Source organism: Hippopotamus amphibius, chromosome 12 (genome assembly GCF_030028045.1).
Source record: "Hippopotamus amphibius kiboko isolate mHipAmp2 chromosome 12, mHipAmp2.hap2, whole genome shotgun sequence".
Lineage (NCBI taxonomy): Eukaryota > Metazoa > Chordata > Mammalia > Artiodactyla > Hippopotamidae > Hippopotamus > Hippopotamus amphibius.
Genome location: NC_080197.1, coordinates 45,203,081 through 45,227,114, shown reverse-complemented (window position 1 = coordinate 45,227,114; position 24,034 = coordinate 45,203,081). Strand labels below are relative to the sequence as shown.

The following is a 24,034-nucleotide window of genomic DNA, read 5'->3' as shown; positions in this document are numbered from 1 at the left end:
GGATTGGAAGAATCAACATTGTGAAAATGACTGTACTACCCAAAGCAATTTACAGATTCAACACAATCCCTATCAAATTACCAATGGCATTTTTCACAGAACTAGAACAAGAAATCTTACAATTTGTATGGAAACGCAAAAGACCCCGAATAGCCAAAGGAATCTTGAGAAGGAAAAACGGAGTTGGTGGAATCAGGCTTCCTGACTTCAAACTATACTACAAGGCCATAGTGATCAGGACAGTAGGGAACAGGCACAAAAACAGAAAGGAAGATCAATGGAATAGAATAGAGAACTCAGAGGTAAGCCCAAGCACATATGGGCCACCTTATCTTTGACAAAGGAGGCAAGAATATACAATGGAAAAAAGACAGCCTCCTCAATAACTGGTGCTGGGAAAATTGGACAGCAACATGTTAAAGAATGAAATTAGAACACTTCCTAACACCATACTCAAAAATAAACTCCAAATGGATTAAAGACCTAAATGCAAGGCCAGACACTATAAAACTCCTAGAGGAAAACATAGGCAGAACACTCTATGACGTACATCAAAGCAAAATCCTTCTTGACCCACTTCCTAGAATCATGGAAATAAAATCAAGAATAAACAAACGGCACCTAATGAAACTTAAAAGCTTTTGCACAGCCAAAGAAACCATAAAGAAGACACGAAGGCAGCCCTCAGAATGGGAAAAAATAGTTGCCAGCGAAACAGCAGACAAAGGATTAATTTCCAAAATCTACAAGCAGCTCATGCAGCTTAATACCAAATAAGCAAATAACCCAATCCACAAAAGGGCAGAAGACCTAAATAGACATTTCTCCAAAGAAGACATACAGATGGCCAACAAACACATGAAAAGACGCTCAACATCACTCATCATCAGAGAAATGCAAGTCAAAGCCCCAATGAGGTATCACCTCACACCAGTCAGAATGGCCATCATCACAAAATCTGGAAACAACAAATGTTGGAGAGGGTGTGGAGAAAAGGGAACTCTCCTGCACTGTTGGTGGGACTGTAAGTTGGTACAGCCACTATGGAAAACAGTTTGGCGGTTCTTTAAAAACTAAAAATAGAACTACCATATGATCCAGTAATCCCACTACTGGGCATATACACACAGAAAACCATAATCCAAAAAGAAACATGTACCATAATGTTTATTGTAGCACTATTTACAACAGCCAGGACATGGAAGCAACCTAAACGCCCACCAACAAATGAGTAGATAAAGAATATGTGGCATATATATACAATGGAATATTACTCAGCTATAAAAAGGAATGAAATGGAGCTATATGTAATGAGGTGGACAGACCTAAAGTCTGTCATACAGAGTGAAGTAAGCCAGAAAGAGAAAAACAAATATTGCATGCTAACTCATAGATACGGAATCCAAAAAAAAAAAAAAAGGTACTGATGAACCCAGTGACAAGACAAGAATAAGGATGCAGATGCAGAGAATGGACTGGAGGACACGAAGTTGGGGGGGGGGGCGGGGGGTGAAGGGGAAGCTGGGACGAAGTGAGAGAGTAGGCTAGACATATGTATACTACCAACTGTAAAATAGATAGCCAGTGAGAAGTTGCTGTATAACAAAGGGAGATCAACTCGATGATGGATGATGCCTTAGAGGGCTGGGACAGGGAGGGTGGAGGGGAGTCGAGGGAGCGAGGGGATATGGGGATATGTGTATAAATACAGCTGATTGACTTTGGTGTACCTCAAAAACTGGTACAAGAGTGTAAAGCAATTATATTCCAGTAAAAAAAAATTCCTTTACAGCCTTCTGCCTCCTTTTTACATGCAGCCAGGGAAACCCACCCATTTTTGTATTGATTCATCAGATGCTCTGCTTCCCTAGATGGCCTCCCACTCTACTTTCTCCACATCTACTGAGGTTCCAAACAGTCTTTTCCACCCAGTTAAAGCATCTCCTCCCAGAAAGGCTTCCCAGAAACTCAAAGTTGTCTAAGTGTCCAAACGTCCACCATACTCCATCCAACACTTGCAAACGTGATGCCTTTCAATTATTCTTTTGGCATCATTGCCTTTCATAAACTATCTCTTGCCATGTAGGCTGTGGCTTCCTGAAGGCCAGAACCACAGCATTCACTCAGTTTTGTTTTTTAAAATCTTTCCCACATCTAGATTAGTGCATAGAGCACATTAAACAAAATTATGACTTGACTTAAAAGGGAAGCTTTTAAATAATAATCTTTTTTGGACCAGAACAGTCCTAGTTTACTACTGTTATCCTAGCATCATTATAATTAACAGCTCTCCTTTTTACTGTCAAACTAGTCCTCATTTGGACAATAAATTGTTACATGTTTTCCCAACTTTTGGCCAACACCGACAATAAAACATTGGCCACAAAGCGCCTCCAAGTCCTTGACAACTGCCCATGATGTGAGAACCGTTTGACCATCACAATGAATCTGACACATGCAATGCCTTTGCTGTTTACCGTACTTACTGGGAATTTTAAGAGAGAAAAACATTCAGACAGTGTGGCAAGTGGGATAGATGGCGTGATCAATCTTCTCAGAACCCTCAACATATTGCTTAGAAACCCTTCTGAGAAGGGAAAGGAAAAGCGGTATAAACCCTCAGCTGTACCCTCTCATTTTGTAGTTTTGAATCCTTTTTACACGTATGATTTCCTTTGATATTTACAACACTCTTTTTAAGTAGATCGGGGTAGTAGATGCTAGTATTCCTATTTTAGAAACTAAAATAACAACTCCATGGAGTTAATACCATTTGGCCAGCCAGAATAAGACAGGAGCTAGAATAAAACCCAATATTTTCTATTATAATTGTAAATCTCCTTTTTCCCATTAAAATACATGCTCTTTACTTATCTTTCCACACTGAAAGACACTCACGTCAGCTTCCAGTAAAACTGAAACATTAGTTCATCCAAGAAATATTTTCAGACATGATATTTGGTATACCTTCTAAGCTACAGGGATAATAATGACCATACCTTCCATCCACCTTACGTTTTACACGTTCCTAGGTGCCTTTCATTTTCTTTCATGCTAAACTTAGGAAACAGACAGACTGTGCTTTAACTTTGCTTTCCTCAATGCTCAGAGAGCTTAAGAAGTCAGTTCAAGACTTCACTGAAGCCTGTAAGGGCTAGAGCTAAGAATGACTGAGGGCATCAGACTCCCAAGTTAGGTATCTTTGGTTCTGCCAAATGAAAATTCCATGGAATGAGATGCCAAATTTCCCATGAAGCTTACTGTAATGAGGTTTAACTTGCCTTTAAAAATAGTAATAATAGTGATAATTGGAAGTTGAGACCAAGACCATTTTCCAATTTTTCCTATCTTTCTTACATTATAGATAAGTAAGTTAAGTGCTTTAAAGAGATTCTGTGCAGTTTTATGTTTTTGAGTATCGTGTGTGGATATAACTGAAACTTTCAATTAGGAGCAAAGCCCTTAGGGATGCAGATGAGAACATCAGCTGTAGGCTGTGATGACACAGCATCCTTCTCTGCATCCCCTGCACTTCAACCAGATCTTAGGCTCCTTCCTGCATTTCATGTCATAGAAGCAATGAGCTGCAATAAACAACTACTATCTACATATGCATTTGGAATCCACGATCTTGACTGTTTCACAGAAGCCCCTCCTGGCTAAGGGCTCAGTGTATGCTCCCACTTCTTCAGTTATTCCTTTTGTTTTTACAAAGCAGACTCTTTCTCCTTGACCCACTTTCTGCCTTAAAGAAGAGATGCCAAATAAAAGAGGCTTGGCTCTTTTAGGGTTCCTTCCAATAGCTGTTAGGACCTTTTGGGACCTCACCCACCAGTATTCTGGGTCAGGTGAGAGAATCCATATGGTGACTCAGGTTTCTAGTAGCAGAGACACAGGGATGCATATTTTCCTCCTTTGAGTCTATTCCTTAGGAAACTTTAAATAAATATTAAGCTTGTGAGTGAAGGGAAAAGGTTACTCTGCTATGTATTTTCTTTAATGTGCAGAGACTAGGGTGCTGCAGGGTAAGATAGGGGGTCATTGGCCACAAGGAATGTCCCCCAAAATGCCAACTCCTCAAGCTTGGTAGGTTTTACAGAAAACTCTAAATGTCTTTGATGGCTAAAGGATGTCGTATCTCATAGGTGGGGAACCTGGAGGACTTGGAAAAACTGGAGTGTCATCAACATGGGGATGCAGATGGCCTTCACCTCTACACACATGCATAGACACACTGACATCTCATGTGAGAGAGCAATGAGAAGAATTAGCCTTCAAGCTCCAGCCCTCTCACTCCTGTGAAAACAGGGATCCTTGGAAACCTCCTTCAAATTACACAGAGATTGGCTGCTGAATAATCATCGACAGAAAGACACTGGAACTCACCAAAAAAGACACCCCACAACCAGAGACAAAGGAGAAGCCACAGTGAGATGGTAGGAGGGGTGCAATCACGTTAAAATCAAATCCCATAAATGCTGGATGGGCGACTCACAGACTGGAGAACAGTCAGACTGCAGGAGTCCACCCACTAAAGTGAGGATTCTGAACCCCACGTCAGGCTTCCCAACCTGGGAGTCCAGCAACGGGAGGAGAAATCTCCAGAGAATCAGACTTTGAAAGCCATCGGGATTTGATTGCAGGACCTGCACAGGACTGGGGGAAATGGAGAATCCACTCTTGGAGGGCACACAAAAAGTGTGCTCACCAGGACCCAGGGGAAGGAGCAGTGACTGCATAGGAGACTGAACCAGACCTACCTGCTGGTGCTGAAGGGTTGCCTGTAGGGGTGGGGGGCAGCTGTGGCTCACCAAGGAGACAGGGGCACTGGCAGCAGGGGTTCTGGGAAGTGCTCATTGGTGTGAGCCCTCCCAGAGTCTGCCATTAGACCCACCAAAGAGCCTGCAAGCTCCAGTGCTAGGCAGCCTCGGGCAAAACAACCAACAAGGTGTGAACACAGCCCCACCCACTGGGAGACAAGCAGATTAAAGTTTTACTGAGCTCCACCCACCAAATCAGAGTAAAGCCTTACTGAGATCTGCCCACTCAGCCCTACCCACCATCAGTCCCTCCGATCAGGAAGCACCCACGAGCCTCCTAGATAGCTTCCTCCACAAGAGGGCAGACAGCAGTATCAAGCAGTATCAGCAGTATTTCATCTTGTGGAACTGAAAACCACAGCCACAGAAAGAGAGAGAAAATGAAAAAGCAGAGGACTTTGTACCAGATGAAGGGACAAGCTAAAACCCCAGAAAAACAACTAAATGAAGAGGAGATGGGCACCCTTACAGAAAAAGAACTCAGAATAATGATGGTGAAGATGATCCAGGACTTTGCAAAAAGACTGGATGCAAAGATGGAAAAGTTTACCAAAGACCTAGAAGAATTAAAGATCAAACAAACAGAGATATGCAACACAACAACTGAAATGAAAAACACACTAGAAGGAACCAGTAGCAGATTAACTGAGGCAGAAGGGCAAATAAGTGACCTGAAAGACAGAATGGTGATAATCACTGATGCGGAAAAGAACAGGGGAAAAAGGAATGAAAAGAACTGAAGACAGCTTAAGATATCTCTGGGACTATGTTAAATGTACCAACATTCGCATTATAGGGGTCCCAGAAGGAGAAGAGAGAGAGAAAGGACCCGAGAAAATACTGGAAGAGATTACAGTTGAAAACGTCCCTAACATGGGAAAGGAAATAGCTACCCAAGTCCAGGAAGCACAGAGAGCCCCAGGCAGGATAAACCCAAGGAGAAACATACCAAGACATACAGTAGTCAAATTGGCAAAAATGAAAGACAGAGAGAAGTTATTAAAAGCAACAAGGAAAAAACGACAAGTAACACACAAGGGAACTCCCATAAGGGTAACAACTGATTTCTCAGCAGAAACTCTGCAAGCCAGAAGGGAGTGGCATAATATATTTCAAGTGATGAAAGGGAAGAACCTACAGCCAAGAATACTCTACCCAGCGAGGAGCTCATTCAGATTTGATGGAGAAATCCAAAGCTTTACAGACAAGCAACAGCTAAGAGAATTCAGCACCACCAAACCAGCCCTACAACAAATACTAAAGGAACTTCTCTAAGCTGGAAACATAAGAGAAGAAAAGCACCTACAGAAACAAAAACAAAACAATTAAGAAAATGGTACTAGGAACATACATATCGATAATTATCTTGAATGTAAATGGACTAAATGCGCTAACCAAAAGACGCAGACTGGCTGAATGGCTACAAAATCAAGACCCTTCTATATGCTGTCTACAAGAGACCCACTTCAGACCTAGGGACACATACAGACTGAAAGTGAAGGGATGGAGAAAGATATTCCATGCAAATGGAATTGAAAAGTAAGCTGGAGTAGTGATACTCATATCAGATAAAATAGACTTTCAAATAAAAAATGTTACAAGAGACAAGAAAGGACATTACATAAAGATCGAGGGATCCATCCAAGAAGAGGGGATAACAATTATAAACATATATGCACCCAATATAGGAGCACCTCAATACATAAGGCAAATGCTAACAACTATGAAAGAGGAAATTGACAGTAACACAATCATAGTGGGGGACTTTAACAGCCCACTTACACCAATGGACAGATGATCCACACAGAAAATTAATAAGGAAACACAAACTTTAAATGACACAATAAATCAGCTTCATTTAATAGATATCTATAGGCCATTTACATAGGGTTCAAGAACAGGCAAAACTAACCAACAGTGATAGAACTCAACACATTAGTTTATGGTGACAGGACTTTGCAGGACACACAGGGGCCTTCTAGTGCATTGGTAACTGTCCGTCTCATGACCCAGGGAGTGGTTGTATAGCTGTAAACAGTTGAGATTTCTGCATTCTGTGTGCAATAAAAAGTAAATAAATAACGAAATGGGCAGCAGTGGTTAGTAATTAACTTTAAGGTTTTGTAGCTCAGAGATAACCTCTGTGTAAGTTTTTTTTTTAACAGACAATAAACAGCATATATTAAGAGTGTACAATTTGATATCCCAATCTCCCAATTCATTCCCCCACAAACCTCCCTGCTTTCCTCACTTGGTGTCCATATGTTTGTTCTCTACATCTGGGTCTCTATTTCTGCCTTTCATTTCCTCTTTCATAGTTGTTAGCATTTGCCTTATGTATTGAGGTGCTCCTATATTGGGTGCATATATGTTTATAATTGTTATCCCCTCTTCTTGGATGGATCCCTCGATCTTTATGTAATGTCCTTTCTTGTCTCTTGTAACATTTTTTATTTGAAAGTCTATTTTATCTGATATGAGTATCACTACTCCAGCTTACTTTTCAATTCCATTTGCATGGAATATCTTTCTCCATCCCTTCACTTTCAGTCTGTATGTGTCCCTAGGTCTGAAGTGGGTCTCTTGTAGACAGCATATAGAAGGGTCTTGATTTTGTAGCCATTCAGCCAGTCTGCGTCTTTTGGTTAGCGCATTTAGTCCATTTACATTCAAGATAATTATCGATATGTATGTTCCTAGTACCATTTTCTTAATTGTTTTGTTTTTGTTTCTGTAGGTGCTTTTCTTCTCTTATGTTTCCAGCTTAGAGAAGTTCCTTTAGTATTTGTTGTAGGGCTGGTTTGGTGGTGCTGAATTCTCTTAGCTGTTGCTTGTCTGTAAAGCTTTGGATTTCTCCATCAAATCTGAATGAGCTCCTCGCTGGGTAGAGTATTCTTGGCTGTAGGTTCTTCCCTTTCATCACTTGAAATATATTATGCCACTCCCTTCTGGCTTGCAGAGTTTCTGCTGAGAAATCAGTTGTTACCCTTATGGGAGTTCCCTTGTGTGTTACTTGTCGTTTTTTCCTTGTTGCTTTTAATAACTTCTCTCTGTCTTTCATTTTTGCCAATTTGACTACTGTATGTCTTGGTATGTTTCTCCTTGGGTTTATCCTGCCTGGGACTCTCTGTGCTTCCTGGACTTGGGTAGCTATTTCCTTTCCCATGTTAGGGACGTTTTCAACTGTAATCTCTTCCAGTATTTTCTCGGGTCCTTTCTCTCTCTCTTCTCCTTCTGGGACCCCTATAATGCGAATGTTGGTACATTTAACATAGTCCCAGAGATATCTTAAGCTGTCTTCAGTTCTTTTCATTCCTTTTTCCCCTGTTCTTTTCCGCATCAGTGATTATCACCATTCTGTCTTTCAGGTCACTTATTTGCCCTTCTGCCTCAGTTAATCTGCTACTGGTTCCTTCTAGTGTGTTTTTCATTTCAGTTGTTGTGTTGCATATCTCTGTTTGTTTGATCTTTAATTCTTCTAGGTCTTTGGTAAACTTTTCCATCTTTGCATCCAGTCTTTTTGCAAAGTCCTGGATCATCTTCACCATCATTATTCTGAGTTCTTTTTCTGTAAGGGTGCCCATCTCCTCTTCATTTAGTTGTTTTTCTGGGGTTTTAGCTTGTCCCTTCATCTGGTACAAAGTCCTCTGCTTTTTCATTTTCTCTCTCTTTCTGTGGCTGTGGTTTTCAGTTCCACAAGATGAAATACTGCTGATACTGCTTGATACTGCTGTCTGCCCTCTTGTGGAGGAAGCTATCTAGGAGGCTCGTGGGTGCTTCCTGATCGGAGGGACTGATGGTGGGTAGGGCTGAGTGGGCAGATCTCAGTAAGGCTTTACTCTGATTTGGTGGGTGGAGCTCAGTAAAACTTTAATCTGCTTGTCTCCCAGTGGGTGGGGCTGTGTTCACACCTTGTTGGTTGTTTTGCCCGAGGCTGCCTAGCACTGGAGCTTGCAGGCTCTTTGGTGGGTCTAATGGCAGACTCTGGGAGGGCTCACACCAATGAGCACTTCCCAGAACCCCTGCTGCCAGTGCCCCTGTCTCCTTGGTGAGCCACAGCTGCCCCCCACCCCTACAGGCAACCCTTCAGCACCAGCAGGTAGGTCTGGTTCAGTCTCCTATGCAGTCACTGCTCCTTCCCCTGGGTCCTGGTGAGCACACTTTTTGTGTGCCCTCCAAGAGTGGATTCTCCATTTCCCCCAGTCCTGTGCAGGTCCTGCAATCAAATCCCGATGGCTTTCAAAGTCTGATTCTCTGGAGATTTCTCCTCCCGTTGCTGGACCCCCAGGTTAGGAAGCCTGATGTGGGGCTCAGAGCCCTCAGGATTTCTGTGGTATAACTGTTCTCCAGTCTGTGAGTCGCCCACCCAGCATTTATGGGATTTGATTTTAATGTGATTGCGCCCCTCCTACCATCTCATTGTGGCTTCTCCTTTGTCTCTGGTTGTGGGGTGTCTTTTCTGGTGAGTTCCAGTGTCTTTCTGTCGATGGTTGTTCAGCAGTTAGTTGTGGTTCCAGTGTTCTTGCAAGAGGGAGTGAGCGCACGTCCTCCTACTCCGCCATCTTGATTCTTCCCTCCCCGAATCCTACATAAATGGAATCAGGAATATGTCCTCTGTTGTGTGTGGCTCCTTTCGTTCAATGTGCTCTCTGTCAGATTCATCTATGTTGTTGTGCGGTTCAATAGTGTGATCTCTGACAGGTTTACAAGACAGAAATAGAAACACAGATGTAGAGAACAAACATATGGACACCCAGGGTGGGGGGAAGTAGCGGGGGGGTTGGGGTGGATGAATTGGGAGATTGGGATTGTCGTATATACATTACTAATAAAAAAAAAAGAATCAAACTATATACTTTAAATATATGCAGTTTACTGTATGTCAATTATATCTCAATAAAAGTTCTAATAAAAATAATAGTGTGATCTCTGTGTAGTCACACAGTATTCCATCACATGAATAAACCAAGGTTTTGTTTTTGTTTTTTAACATTTTCTTGTTGAACATTTGGCTTATTTCCAGTTACTGTAGCTTTGTTGAGATTCTGAGTTGTTTCCATGTCTCTCTCTCTCTCTCTCTCTCTCTCTCTCTCTCTCACACACACACACACACACACACACACACACACAGGATCTTTGCATGTGTGCTGCTTTAATTGGTAGAGCATCTACTAGGCTTTTAAGTTTTACTAGGGAGTAAAATCGCAAGCAGAAAAACAAGCAAGTGAAAGCAAAAATAAATAAGACAAAAAGTTTTTTTCCTTAATACAAAATAATCAAATTCCCACACAGACAGGATTTACATTCTGAAAGTGATCGCAAGCTACATGCTCTCAACTTGAACTTGTCTGCAGGCGAAATTCAGTTTGTTGGTTGCCTACAAAGGTTTTATTTCCCTGCACAATCAGGATTTTTTTGATTTGCATTTGTTTTTGATAAACCAATGCTTAAAAATTGGGAGAGCTCGTATCAGAAAACTCCAGTTTTCAAGCTTCTCTTAAAAAATTGGAACATCTGGGGACTTCTCTGACAGTCAAGTGGATAAGACTCTGCATTTCTAATGCAGGGGGTGCAGGTTTGATCCCTGGTCAGGGAACTAAGATGCCCTGCAGTGTTGCAAAAAAAAAAGAAGGGGGGGGGGAACATTTGGTAGACTTGAGCCCCATTCCCACAGAGCAATGACAGACAGGAGTTAAGTATGGGCCCCGGCAATCAGACAGGGACACATCCCCCCTATTTACACAGGGCCCACCACCTACTGCTTCTTAACTGCTTGGTCTGTGTAAGCATGAGAATGTGTTCCACCCAATGACCTGTCAGTCAAATTCATCGATGCTTCTCTCACTTAGAGTACACAGATTTGACAGTTCCCTGTTGATGACAGTGCTTTAGACAATTGAAAATTTGTTTTTATGCGTGTCCAAAGATCTTTCTAAAAGTATTACATGCTAAATTGGCTGAAATAAGAGCAACAGCTGAGAATATGTTGAATCTGTGTGTTAAATGTAGAAGAGGGGAAGGGCAGAGAGAAGAGACAGCTGACCTTGCTTCTTCTGGCCAGAGAAACTTCACTCAGGATATCCACCCACAGGCCAGTCTTCTGATCAACATCTGCTAGCCATGTGGGAGGATAGTTGACAGCAGATGAGAAAAACAGCCCTCTGATCCATTCAATTAAATACTTCCGGGGCCAAACCCAATTCCATCATGAGTGGTGCGCTGGGCAGTTGCTAACCGCATTTAGTCATTTTCATGGTGCCAGTGATTCTGGGTCCCATCATCCCAGTGATATCAGGAAGCCTGACTCCTAGACAGCTTCTCAGCTCAACTCGGCCCATAGATGACAGCCCCACAGAGCTTCTTGAAGATACCAGCGCCCTTCTGCAGAGAATACTTGTCTCTCTCTCTCTCTTTTAATTAATTAATTAATTAATTAATTAATTGGCTGCATTGGGTCTTCATTGCTATATGTGGGCTTTCTCTAGTTGCGGTGAGCGGGGGGCTACTCTTTGTTGCAGTGCGCAGGCTTCTCAATTGTGGCGGCTTCTCTTGCTGTGGAGCACAGGTTCTAGGCATAAGGGCTTCAGTAGTTGTGGCATGTGGGCTCAACAGTTGTGGCTTGCAGGTTCTAGAGTGCAGGCTCAGTAGTTGTGGTGCATGGGCTAAGTCACTCTGCGGCATGGAGGATCTTCCCGGCCCAGGGATCGAACCATGTCCCCTGCATTGGCAGGTGGATTCTTAACCACTGTGCCACCAGGGAGGTCCTTTATTGTCTTTGTAAAAGGAATGTCCTCTGGGCTCTCTTAGTCAGTTAGAAACATAGACAAGAGATAGGTTCTCAGATGGTACCTAAAACCATTTTCATATCCATTCTAACTTCCTTCTTCCCTCGACTCTTTATGAAGATAGGGTGGAATTAACATGATCCTGCAACCCCACTCCTGGGCATATATCCAGAGGAAAGCATAACTCAAAATGATACATGCACCCCAGTGTTCATTGCAGCACTATTTACAACAGCCAAGACATGGAAACAACCTAAATGTCCATCAATAGAGGAATGGATAAAGAAGATGTGGTAGATGTATACAATGGAATATTACTTAGCCATTAAAGAGAGAAATAATGCCATTTGCAGCAACATGGATAGATCTAGAGATTATCATACTAAGTGAAGTCAGTCACACAGAGAAAAACAAATATCCTATGATATCACTTATATGTAGAATCTAAAAAAATTATACAAATGAACTTATTTACAAAACAGAAACAGACTCACAGACTTAGAAATCAAACTTATGGTTACCAAAGGGGAAAGGTGGGAGGGAAGGGATAAATTAGGAGCTAGGGATTAACATATACATGCTACTATATATAAAATAAATCATCAACAAGGACTTACTGTAGAGCACAGGGAACTCAATATTCTGTAATAACCTATACAGAAAAAGAATCTGAAAAAGAATGGACATATGTATATGTATAACTAAATCACTTTGCTGCATACCTGAAACTAACACAACATTTTAAATCAACTATATTACAATATAAAATAAGAATTAAATTTTAAAAATAAAATAAAATGTGAGGGGAAAAAAAAGATGGGGTCAAAGAAGTTGTGGACTTTTCTCCTCATTTGCTATAGGCCATCAGAGCAAACAGGTTTCAAAGAACCCTCCTAACGAAACTGAGTTATTTGTAGTGAGGTGGAAGGCCCTAGAGTTTGTCATACAGAGTGAAGTAAGTCAGAAAGAGGAAAACAAATACCATATGCTAACGCATATATATGGAATCTAAAAAGACAGTACTGATGAACCCAGTGACAGGGCAAGAATAAAGATGCAGATGTAGAGAACAGACTTGAGAACACAGGGTGGGGGGGGGGGGAGGGGAAGCTGGGATGAAGTGAGAGAGTAGCACTGACATATATACACTACCAAATGTAAAATAGATGGCTAGTGGGAAGCTGCTGCATAACACAGGGAGATCAACTCGATGCTTGGTGACGACCTAGAGAGGTGGGATAGGGAGGGTAGGAGGGAGCCTCAAGAGGGAGAAGATATGGGGATATATGTATAAATACAGCTGATTTACTTTGTTGTGCAGTGGAAACTGGCACAACATTGTAAAGCAATTATACTGCAATAAAGATCTGAAGAAAAAAGAAAAAGAAGAACCATCCCAGAAAACCATCAGGACCAGCTTCAAGCATCCCTAATAAAAGACAGACTCTTAAGCTAGTGAGTGATACCATATCAATAAATCCTCCCTGTTCCAGCTCCATGTGGGTTTCACCCTTCCCACCTTATACTCAAAGTTTGCTCTCAAGTGGGTTTCCTTGGTTCTAAGGGCCTATATCAGTTAGGTATTGCAATTTTTCAGTGGGTATGCCACTTCTTCCTGGAAAGAGGCTGGTACATCTCTGCTGAGACTATATGCCAGTTATCAGCTTGGAGGCAATGAGGAGTAGCAGAGAAAGACCTTAAGGAGAATGAGAATCATCTTAGGAGGCTTCAGGTGAGGTCCCCGTACAGCCAGTTGGTAAGGAAGGTAGATCTTCTCTGTCAAGGGAGAAGGGACTACTCCGGTCTTCAAAGATGATTTAGGGAAATTGAGGAGTTCAAAGTTCTCAAGCTCATGCACCCAAAAGAACTCATCCCAGGTCTCAGAATCCTTGTTAGGGCCTTGAGTCTGAAATAGGAGACTTGACAAAGCTGTCTGTTTAGTCTCCTTTACAGCTCTGCTGACCTGATAGTCAGATCCTGGGTCTGAATTTCATCACACTCCATCCTGCAATGGCCAAAGATAAGCCTCCTTGAAAGCTGTCATAGATGCACTCTGGCTTCAGGACGTGCCTTAGGCTGGCAATTAACCACACCCAGCCTAACTTTTTTTTGACAGATAAAAAGTAGTCACTTTATTCCATAATCTGTATAATATCATTTCATGTTGTAGCTATTAGATATCCCAATACTTGACCATTGGTAGACTTAGGTATAAGACATCTCAATTTACTACAGGTGAAAGCTTAAATAAGTGTGATGCTGCTGTATACCAGGGTTAATTTTCTCTCCAATTACCACAAAAAATGTGGTCCCTATTTCTTTTAGATAGGTTAGTGATCCAATTCTCAAATCCTATCCACAGGGCCTCCTTTCTACAACCACTTGTCTTAGCTCAGTTTCCTAGCGACAAGCACTAAGGGCTAATGCTTTAATTGGAATATGCAATCCCAAGGTAGGAGAGAAATGAGAAAAGAAATGAGGCAGGGAAGGATAAGAAGCAAAACAAAGTCCTATGTTACTGTCCTGGACACAGCATGACCATAAACCATGAAGAAATGCAGCCAGGTGCCCAGCAAATGCACGGGACACCTCTAAACATGCTCTACAGGGATATATGCCACAGAACAGGCCACCAGAGAGACATGTAGAGAGGGAATTTATCTGCCTTGCTCCTTTCCTCTCCCACAAGAGCAAACTGCTAAGGATATAGGTCAGTGTTTTTCAGCCAGGTACAATTTTGTCCCCCAGGGTGACATCTGACATTATGTCTAGAGACATTTTTCTTGTCACAATTGGGAGAAGCTATTGGCATCTCATGAGTATAGCCCCAAGATAACTTTATTTTTTTCCAATTTCTCAATTTTTTTTAATTAGTAGAAAATGTCTCTTTACAAAACTGTATCTAATCACATTTTGGGTAGATAAACGTTAGGTTGGACCTTTTGAAAATTCTCTTAATTATGAAAATTTTCTTAATACACCTGAAGAAATCATTAATGCCACACACCCTATGGGCAATAGAGAATACTGAAGACATCAAAACAATGCCTGAGGTGTCCCAGAATAAAATGCTGTCTTTCAGACGATTCTAGGATCTGGGAGTTTCAGACAAAAAAGATACAAGTCATCTGCAAACATATTGGGAACCAAGAACTGAGAAGTCCAGGAACTGACTTTAGAAAGACAGACTTGAAAACAGCAACACAGCCCAATAAACTTACAAAATGTCTATCAATTAAAAAAAAAAAAAAACCCAGAAAACAAACCACTGTCTTTCAGATTCAAAGGCCACTCTAGCGATGTGTGCACGTGCAGTTTAAAAGATCAAGGATAATTTTAAACATACTACAGTGCACAGGACAGTCCCCACAACAAGAATTATTCATTAATGCTACTGTGACAGACCCTGTTCCAGGTGATGGTAAAGTTGAGAGAATACGCAGAGGTTCTTAAGGTGTGCCTGACAAAGCAGCCCACAGAAAAAGATGTGCAAGACATTTCATAGAAGAGAAAACACAAATGGAGAACAAAACATAAAAAGATCTGAAGCTCATTAGTAAACAGGGAACTCAAATCATGGTAAGACACCATTTCACACTCAACTGAGTGGCAAAAATTAAGATCTTGAGAATACCAAGCATGGGGAGATTGGGTCTCCAGGGTAATTCTCATTTACTGTTGTGCCGGTCAGGAGTGTAAATTGCTTCCGTCTCCCTGGGAAAGAGTTTAGTATCACGTTGTAAAGTTGAACATGTACATATTTAAGGTGGTCACTCACGTCACTCCTGGTTTTAACACTGGAAATCCTGCACTTACAAAACTCTGCAATTCCAGGCAAACTGGGACGACTGGTCACCTGTATATCTTACATCCTCACAATCTATTCCTATGTATGTAACCCTAAACAACTCTTGCACAAGCACCAGGAGATACATAAAAAATGATCATAATATCATTCTCATAACAGCAGAAAATGGAAATAACAGCAGTGTCAATCTATAAGAGAACAAAATAAATTGTGACAGTCACACAATGTAATGTTTTTTAGTTATGAAAACGAACTACAGCTACATGTAACCACACGGATGACTCAGAAAAAACCATTTGATAAAATGAGCATATCTGTAGACTATATGAGTATGAGATTATTATAAAGTTCAAAAGGAAGCAAAAATAAAACATTTCATAGAGATATATTCATGTTTGGTCCAATTTCTTTTTAAGCAAGAAAATGGGGAACAGTAGACAAATTTAGGATAGTGGTTACCTGTGGAGGCGAAAGGAGGAAATGGAATGAAAGGCTCCCTTCTCCCCAAAGCAAAATGAATTAACCTAATCAATTATTACATCCTCAGAGAGTGTTCATTGGATTTTGTATCTTTGCTGTCAGCTTTAATGGGTTCCTTCTTTTTTGGCTATGTTATTTTCTGTTTGTTTTACCTTTTTTTTAAAGAAATCCATCTTTATCTCACTTTTTAGAAGTAGAGAACCAAGGATGAATGATAGTATTTGGGAGAGAAGAATGAATATAATATATTCCCCAAGCCAACACAGATAGGTGGGTGTTCTGGCCCCGGGTTCTCCATTCATGTGTCTTGCCAGCATGTACTTCCGCAGTCAAGTTCCCATCCTGCCTCCAAGGAGCTGGCGATGCTAATTTCCACCTGTTAGTCCGCATGCTAGCATCGGCTGCACCTGGTCACTTGGGAGAGCACCACACTTAAAACACAGGCCCAGCAGAACAACAAAAACTTAGGAAAACTACGGAACAGGGCTGCTGTTTAATTTACACCATTTAGTCTCAAAGTGAAGAAATCTATGAACTGAAAATGACCATTTCACACACACACATGCCAGTGGAAACACACATGCACAGATCTCTCTATAAATATGTTCCTAACCTGCCCCAAAAACTTGACCTTGGGAGAGTCTAGAGCCTTAGAATTTCAGTTTGCGACCATAATCCAAAAATCCTTTATTAGTTTCCACAAAAACCCACTCACTGTGCTGAGCATGCTTATGGGAGGTGCGTCACAGAAAGAGGTCCTATCACATAATCTGCACCATTGATTATCTCCCTGAAGCCACACAGCTGTACACAGAAAATTTCTCACATCCAGGCCCACTCTGAATCTTCCTTGCAGTCTCTCTTCCTGTAGGTGACTTTGAAGCTCTTTTTCTTGCCTCCAAGCACCCATCAAAGTATTTCCTTCCTTTTTTCCTTCCTTCCTCCCTTCCTCTCTCTCTTTGAAATAAATACAAATCCTATTATTCTGCCTGCAAGTTAACTTTGGTCTTCCTGAATTCTGGTACATTTTACGTGTTTCTAGTCCTTAACCTTGCTCCCTTTCACGCACGGTGCTTGGTCCTTCTCTTGCCCTCACCCCTGTATGCCTTCACTTCCAAATCACCTGACAGCGTTGGGGGACGTCTTTTTGTGCTTGCCTTTGCACATACACTACCGTCCTTGCCTTAAACCTGCTTCCTTCTTTACTATGGCTGAGGAACACCTACGCTCCTTGCACATTTTAATCTAGATGTTTCTGTCCTTGGTGAATCGCAATCTCCCTTCCTGTATGTGACTTTGAAGCACCTCTCACCAAGACGTGGGATCTATTTCCACATCCCTCAAATCTGGGCTGGCCTTATGATTTGCTTTGGCCAATATAACAAAGCAGAAGTGATTGTTCTGAGCCTAGGTCTCAAAAAAACTTAGCACACTTTTGAGTCAAAGAGAAAAACAAATATCGTATATTAACACATACGCGGAATATAGAAAAATGGTACACATCAACCAGTTTGCAAGGCAGAAACAGAGACACAGATGTTGAGAACAAACATATGGACACCAAGTGGGGAAAGTGGGGGGGGAGGGTTGGGGGGGTTTGGGGGGGATGAATTGGGAGATTGGGATTGCTATATATACATTACTAATAAGAAAAAATATCAGATTGTACACTTTAAATATATGCAGTTCATTGCATGCCAATTGTATCTCAATAAAAGTTCTTAAAAAAAAAAAAGAAACTTGGCACACTTTTGTTCACTCTCTTAAACCTTCCTCAGCCCACATGAGTGAGCCTGGGCTAGGCTGCTGGAGAGCTGAAGTGCCCCAGCTACTTCCAATCAATTACCAGCTATGCAAGTGAAGCCATCTCAGGCTATCCAACCCCCAACCAGCCTGTCAGCTGATTACAGACACATGAGCGAACCAAGCCCAGGTCGGAACTCAGGTCACAGAGACGCAGGAGCAATAATACACGCTCATCGCCTTAAGCTACTGAGTTAGGGGTTCTGTGTTACACGGCAACCTCAGACATTCTTCCTTGATCCTACTTAGTAGCTGCAACATACTTCCATCACAACATAGTTTCCTGTCTTTTTCTCCCACAGATATTTGAGCTCTCTGAAAACAGGAGCACGTTTTATTTTGTATCCCCAGACCTAACAGCACCTACCAACTTTTCAATAAATGGGTGTCAGAAAAACACCAATGATTAATTAGTTAATTAAGGATTACAATGATGGCCAAGGGATGGTTTTGGAGCCAGACACACCTGAATTTGAATCCCAACTCTGTTTCCTGTATGTTACTCCAGAGATTTTGGTTAACCTCGCTTTACCTGCCACGTGTAAACTGAAGGTTAGAATAATGCATTTGCTGCAGGACTGTGGTGATAAGACATATATTCCCTCCACTCCCAACCTGGCACAGAGCGAGTGTTCAACTAATAAGAATTAAATGATAAAAGGTTCGTAAAGCATTTAGTTTATAGTACACGGCTTAGAGTTACTCAACAAATATGATTAATTAATATGACCTACGATCTGTTAATAGGATCACGACCATCATCTCTGTTGTCACTTTTTGTAAGAGAAACTGTAGATGCTCCATCTGTAAGCCCTTGGCATCAACATTTCTGTGCGTGCTGAGCTGATGGTGGCTTCCGATGGAAACACACAGGACTCTTTGCCTGAGGGCTTCCTTGGTCCATATACATTACAGGCCACAAATGCCAGGGAGTTACCACCCCTCACTCCCACCCAGAGGAGCAGCCTTCAGCCAAGGCAGACAGGAGAAGGTGGCTACATATCCCAAGTGTCCTGCCCTTGGTTACATATCCCAACTGTCCTGCCCTTGGTTACATATCTCAACTGTCCTGCCCTTGGTTACATATCCCAAGTGTCCTGCCCTTGGTTACATATCCCAAGTGTCCTGCCCTTGGTTACATATCCCAACTGTCCTGCCCTTGATTACATATCCCAATTGTCCTGCCCTTGGTTACATATCCCAACTGTCCTGCCCTTGGTTACATATCCCAATTGTCTTGCCCTTGGTTAGGATAAATCCAAGGTGTATTCTATACCGTACCCCAGAATTGCCTGATGAGATTGTGTGCCTTGGTCACAGCGGTGATAAAGCACCTTTTCTTTCTTCTCTTCGCCATCTCACATCCCTACTCCCCTACAAAGGTATACTAGCATCACCCCCGAATACACACCAGTATCCAAATTTAGAATCACTGTCTGATTCTAGGGAAATCAACCTAAAACAATATTACTCAGTTTTATTTTACCCTTATTGCTTCAGAATCTACTTCTTCCAGGAATTCTGACTTCCACTTGAAAGCCTAGCCTTTTAATGATCTCTCCAGCTAATCAAAGACTTATATCCAGCCAGTGATGACAAAACCAAGCACCAAATGCGGTGTGCCAGCCATCTTTAGTCTTCTTGGTGTTTTCATCATGGCTCAATTCTCTGAGTATATGAGGATAGAGTTAACTTGCAGTTGATCTTGGGTAGCTCTGTGCTCCTCTTGAAGGGCACCTGAAACCATGTAATTGATTCTTTCTTTTTTAAGGAATTCATTTTTTTTAAAAATTTTTATTTATTTTATTTATTTATTTATTGGCTGTGTTACACCTTCATTGCACGAGGGCTTTCTCTAGCTGCAGCGAGCAGGGGCTACTCTTTGTCGCAGTGCACGGGCTTCTCAGTGCGGCGGCTTCTCTTGTTGCAGAGCACGGGCTCTAGGCTCGCAGGCTTCCATAGCTGTGGCACGTGGGCTCACCAGTTGCGGCTCACGGGCTCTAGAGTGCAGGCTCAGTGGTTGCGGTGCATGGGCTTAGGTGCTCTGTGGCATGTGGGATCTTCCTAGACCAGGGTTCAAACCCGTGTCCCCTGCATTGGCAGGTGGATTCTTAACCAGTGTTCCACCAGAGAAGTCCCTGGAATTGATTCCTGGTCAAGACAGCAGTGAAACGTATTAGCTAGTGATTTGTAATGTGCTGTGAAAATCCAAACCCACTACACATCCTGTACCAGCTTGCCTATGCTGTTTATTCAAACTGCATGGATTTACGGTTTGCACCTGTTTACCTGTTCACAAAGCCTTCTTTTAGCTACCTGAGTTGTGGAATATAAAACATCCTTCAGTAACTTTAAGCCTTGGCTCCTCCGAGACACATGTATCTTGGTGGTTCATGATCAGAAGACAAAGTACATCCTGTGTGATGGAGTGGGGGCTCCACCTGGAAGTCTCAGTCTCTCGGATGTTTGCTGAGCTTGCTTTCTCCTGCGGGACCCTATCCTCTGCCTTTATGTGTATACTCTGGGGCATCTTAAGAGTTTTTACAATTATCTGACACTATATAACTATTGCACTGAGGCTCTTTTCTTACAACCAAAACCTTTTTATAGGGTTCTGGAGTGGAGGAAGGAAGGGGCTACAGCACCCAAATTTAGAACCATTTCAGAAAGTTATGAGCCTTAGAAAGCAGGGCTCACTACTTTGCTGAGCTCTTAAAATGTTGTTTGGCTGAGTTTTCATGAAAACCCTTCCAAACACAGACTAGAGATTGGTCCATGCTCCAACAGGGGCTGTGGGCTTCTCGAAATCTTGGACCACCAGCCAAGGTGTCCTCCCTTCCTCCCACAGCGAGCTTTGCCCAGTGGTCACATATTGCAACACATGAAGCCCCACCTGTGGAGAGCATTAGTTTTGCTGCGTGAATCCACATATTCCTGTCTTTTGTTAAACTGAAGCATCGTTGATTTATAATGTTTCAGGTGTACAGCAAAATGAATCAGTTATACATACACACATATATGTGTGTGCATATATATGTGTATATATATAAATTCTTTTTCAGATTCTTTTCCATTATAAGTTATTACAAGATACTGAATATAGTTCCCTGTGTTATACAGTAGGTCCTTGTTGTTTATCTAATATATATATATTAGTGTATATCTATTAACCCCCAAATCCCAAACTCCTAATTTATCCCTTTCCTTCCCTCTTCTGCCTTTGGTAACAATAAGTTTGTTTTCTGTCTGCATGTTTCTCTTTTGTAAATGAGTTCACTTTTATCATTTTTTTAGATTCCATATATAAGTAATATCATATGATATTTGCCTTTCTGACTTACTTCACTTAGTATGATCATTTCTAGGTCCATCCATGTTGTTGCAAATGGCACTATTTAATTTTTTATGGCTGAGTAATATTCCATTGATATACTGATATATATATATATATATATATATATATATATATATATCACTTCTTTATCCACTTCTCTGTTGATGGACATTTAGGATATTTCCATGTCTCGGCTATTGTAAATAGTGCTGCAGTGAACGCTGGGGCACATGTATCTTTTTGAATTACTGTTTTCTCCAGATATATGCCCAGAAGTTGGATTGCGGGATCATATGGTAACTCTATTTTTAGTTTTTTGAGGAATTTCCATACTGTTTTCCATACTGGCTGCACCAACTTACATTCCCACCAACAAACACCAACAGTGTAGGAAGGTTCCCTTTTCTCCACACCCTCTCCAGGATTTATTATCTGTAGACTTTTTGAGGATGGCCATTCTGACCAGTACGATACCTCATCATAGTTTTGATTTTAATTTCTCTAATAAATAATGATGTTGAGCATCTTTTCATGTGCCTGTTGGCCATCTGTATGTCTTCTTTGGAGAAATGTCTATTTAGGTTTTCTGCCCATTTTTGGATTGGGTTGTTTGTTTTGGTTTTTTTTTATATATATTGAATTGTAGGAGCTGTTTGTATATTTTGGAAATTAATCCCTTACATATTCCTGCCTTTCTAAAATGCCAATTTTAAGCAGTATTTTCATTTTTCTTTTAATGTTCCACCTAGCAATAATCCATTATGAAAGTTTTAGTCTTCGGGTTATGCTTGACTAACCTAAGCTGCTTGTCCTTTAAAAACTCATTTCTTATCCAGAAGTGTACCCTTCACATGAGCTACCTCTCTGCAGCTCAAGTAACACTGTTCTTAGAAGTCAGGAACCACACAGGAAGGAAGACAGTTGTTGCAAAAACATCTGGAAGGCTCAAGTCTCTACGTGTTGCAAGATAACCTGCCTTGATCATGAGACTTCAGGGCAGATTTTATGTCTTTTCACAGTGTGACATAAACCCCCGCTAAGTTTCAGAAGCCACAAATATATACGTATATCATAAGCTGTTCTTGGAAACAGGAAAGTAGATTACCATTTGACTACTGTACATTAAAACACAAATGACAGCATACCCTACATCAGATAATTATAATTATGTTTGGGGATTCAGAAAGAGCACTGGCGGTCATCTAGTTTAATGCGATTGAAGAAGATCCATGATCTACTTTAAATCCCTCTATCCCCTATGTCAGGTCCCTAAGCCAACTCACCATCATCTCTCGCCTAGGTGACAGCGCCCTGTTTTCCACTACTACTGAGCCCCTGCCCCTTAGCTAAATAAAGCAGAATGGCCTTTTACAAATATAATATAAACTCAGTCCTCTGCTGATAACTCTCCAATGGTCTGGGGCTAGGTGGTAGATTCACTGATGCTCATTATAAATTAATAAATCTACAAATAAATGAACTAAAAGCAGGCCATGTATGGACTAGAGATGAGAGTGTATTTTAAAAAAATAAGAATTAGGATTAATCTTTTCCTGTGTACCTGAGGTCCAGATTTTAAAAGGGATGTGTGTGTGCACACACACACGCACTGGGATAACTAGATATCCACATGCAAAAGTATGAAGTCACTGGTGTAAAATCAAGACACTTTTCCACGTCTAAAGGCTCTCTAACTACCTCTCTACATCATGCTTCTCAAATACCCTCTCCAAGCAATAAATGCCTGGTTTGCAAGCCTTGAGCATATCCATCTGGATCCTGGTTCACAGCACAGGCAAGGTCCTATCTTCGAACTTTCACCATGTTGGCTCCTTTCCATCATTCAGCTCAAAATTCTCTGAGTGGTCTGGTCTGACACTCAGAGCAGAAGTAGCCTTTTATTCATCCTTTACCTCATTAGCCTCTTTCTCATGTTCATCAACATTATAAATGGCTGCCAGTTTCTTTTGCATTTATTTACAATCATCCCTTGGTATCTGCGGGTGATTGGTTACAGGACCCCTGAGGGCACCAAAATCTGCAGATGCTCAAGTCCCTTATATAAAATGGTGCAGAAAGTCAGCCCTCTGCATCCACAGATTCCCCGTCCAAGGATTCAATAAGGATATAGAACCTGCGAATACAGAGGACTGACTCTACTTACTTACGTCCTCCCGCGAGAACGTCAGCTCCTTCAAAGCCATACCCCTGACTTTTTTGTTCACTATCATATCCCTAATTGCCTAGGACAATGTACAAGCATGTAGAAGTCACTCAATAAATATGTGTTAAATAAAAAGGTACCTTTTTGTTTTCTCACCATTGCATAATTTAAAATAAAAATTTTAAAGGAAAAAACCCAAAAGGCCATTTATTCCCCTACCTTTTTTATGATGGCTGTGGATGAAATCAGACTCCAGAGGAGCGTGGCTATTTCTGTTCTGCAACTTTTCGTTGGTGTTCTTCACTGTTCTTCATTTTCCCTCAGTGTTCATTTTGGCAAGAGGTGGAAGCATTTTGCCACAGTGTATTTCTGCAACAACATAGTACCAACATGAGTCAGAAGCCCACCAACATTATGCTCTGTTTAAAAATAAACATAAAACCTCATTTACTTCACGTTCTCCTCCGTGCTGTCCAACCTTTCTTTTCTGTTTGAACCCTTCGGTCAGGCATGCAGCTACTGATCCGCATGTTATTACCTGGACACCCCCAGGCAACATCAAGTTGCCCTTAGCACTGCCTGCACCTGTCATAGCCCTTACTCTAATCATTCTGCTGTGAGTCCATCTCCCACATCGATGGTGAGCCCTCTGGGGACAGGAACTGTGCCTTTGGACCGTGAATCTCTGGGGCCTTGCCACTAATTATACAGGTTTAATACAGTTGATTTTCATGATCTGTAGTAGTCACATTTCATAAAGTTGCCACCAGCGCCAAATTAGTGATGCTGAACCACTGCTCTGAGAGGAAATATGGGATTAGGCTTATGCTAGTCTCTGGC

At 41.5% G+C, this 24,034-nt stretch overlaps 1 protein-coding gene across 1 annotated transcript in view; it reads right to left on the bottom strand.

The window, feature by feature from the left end:
• PAK5 (p21 (RAC1) activated kinase 5) overlaps nucleotides 1-24,034 on the bottom strand; it is a 352,938-nt gene that overhangs the window by 186,627 nt on the left and 142,277 nt on the right. The window contains exon 2 of the mRNA XM_057702212.1: nucleotides 23,414-23,563. The gene's annotated coding sequence lies outside the window, so the exon portion shown is untranslated. The remainder of the gene's footprint in view (nucleotides 1-23,413; nucleotides 23,564-24,034) is intronic.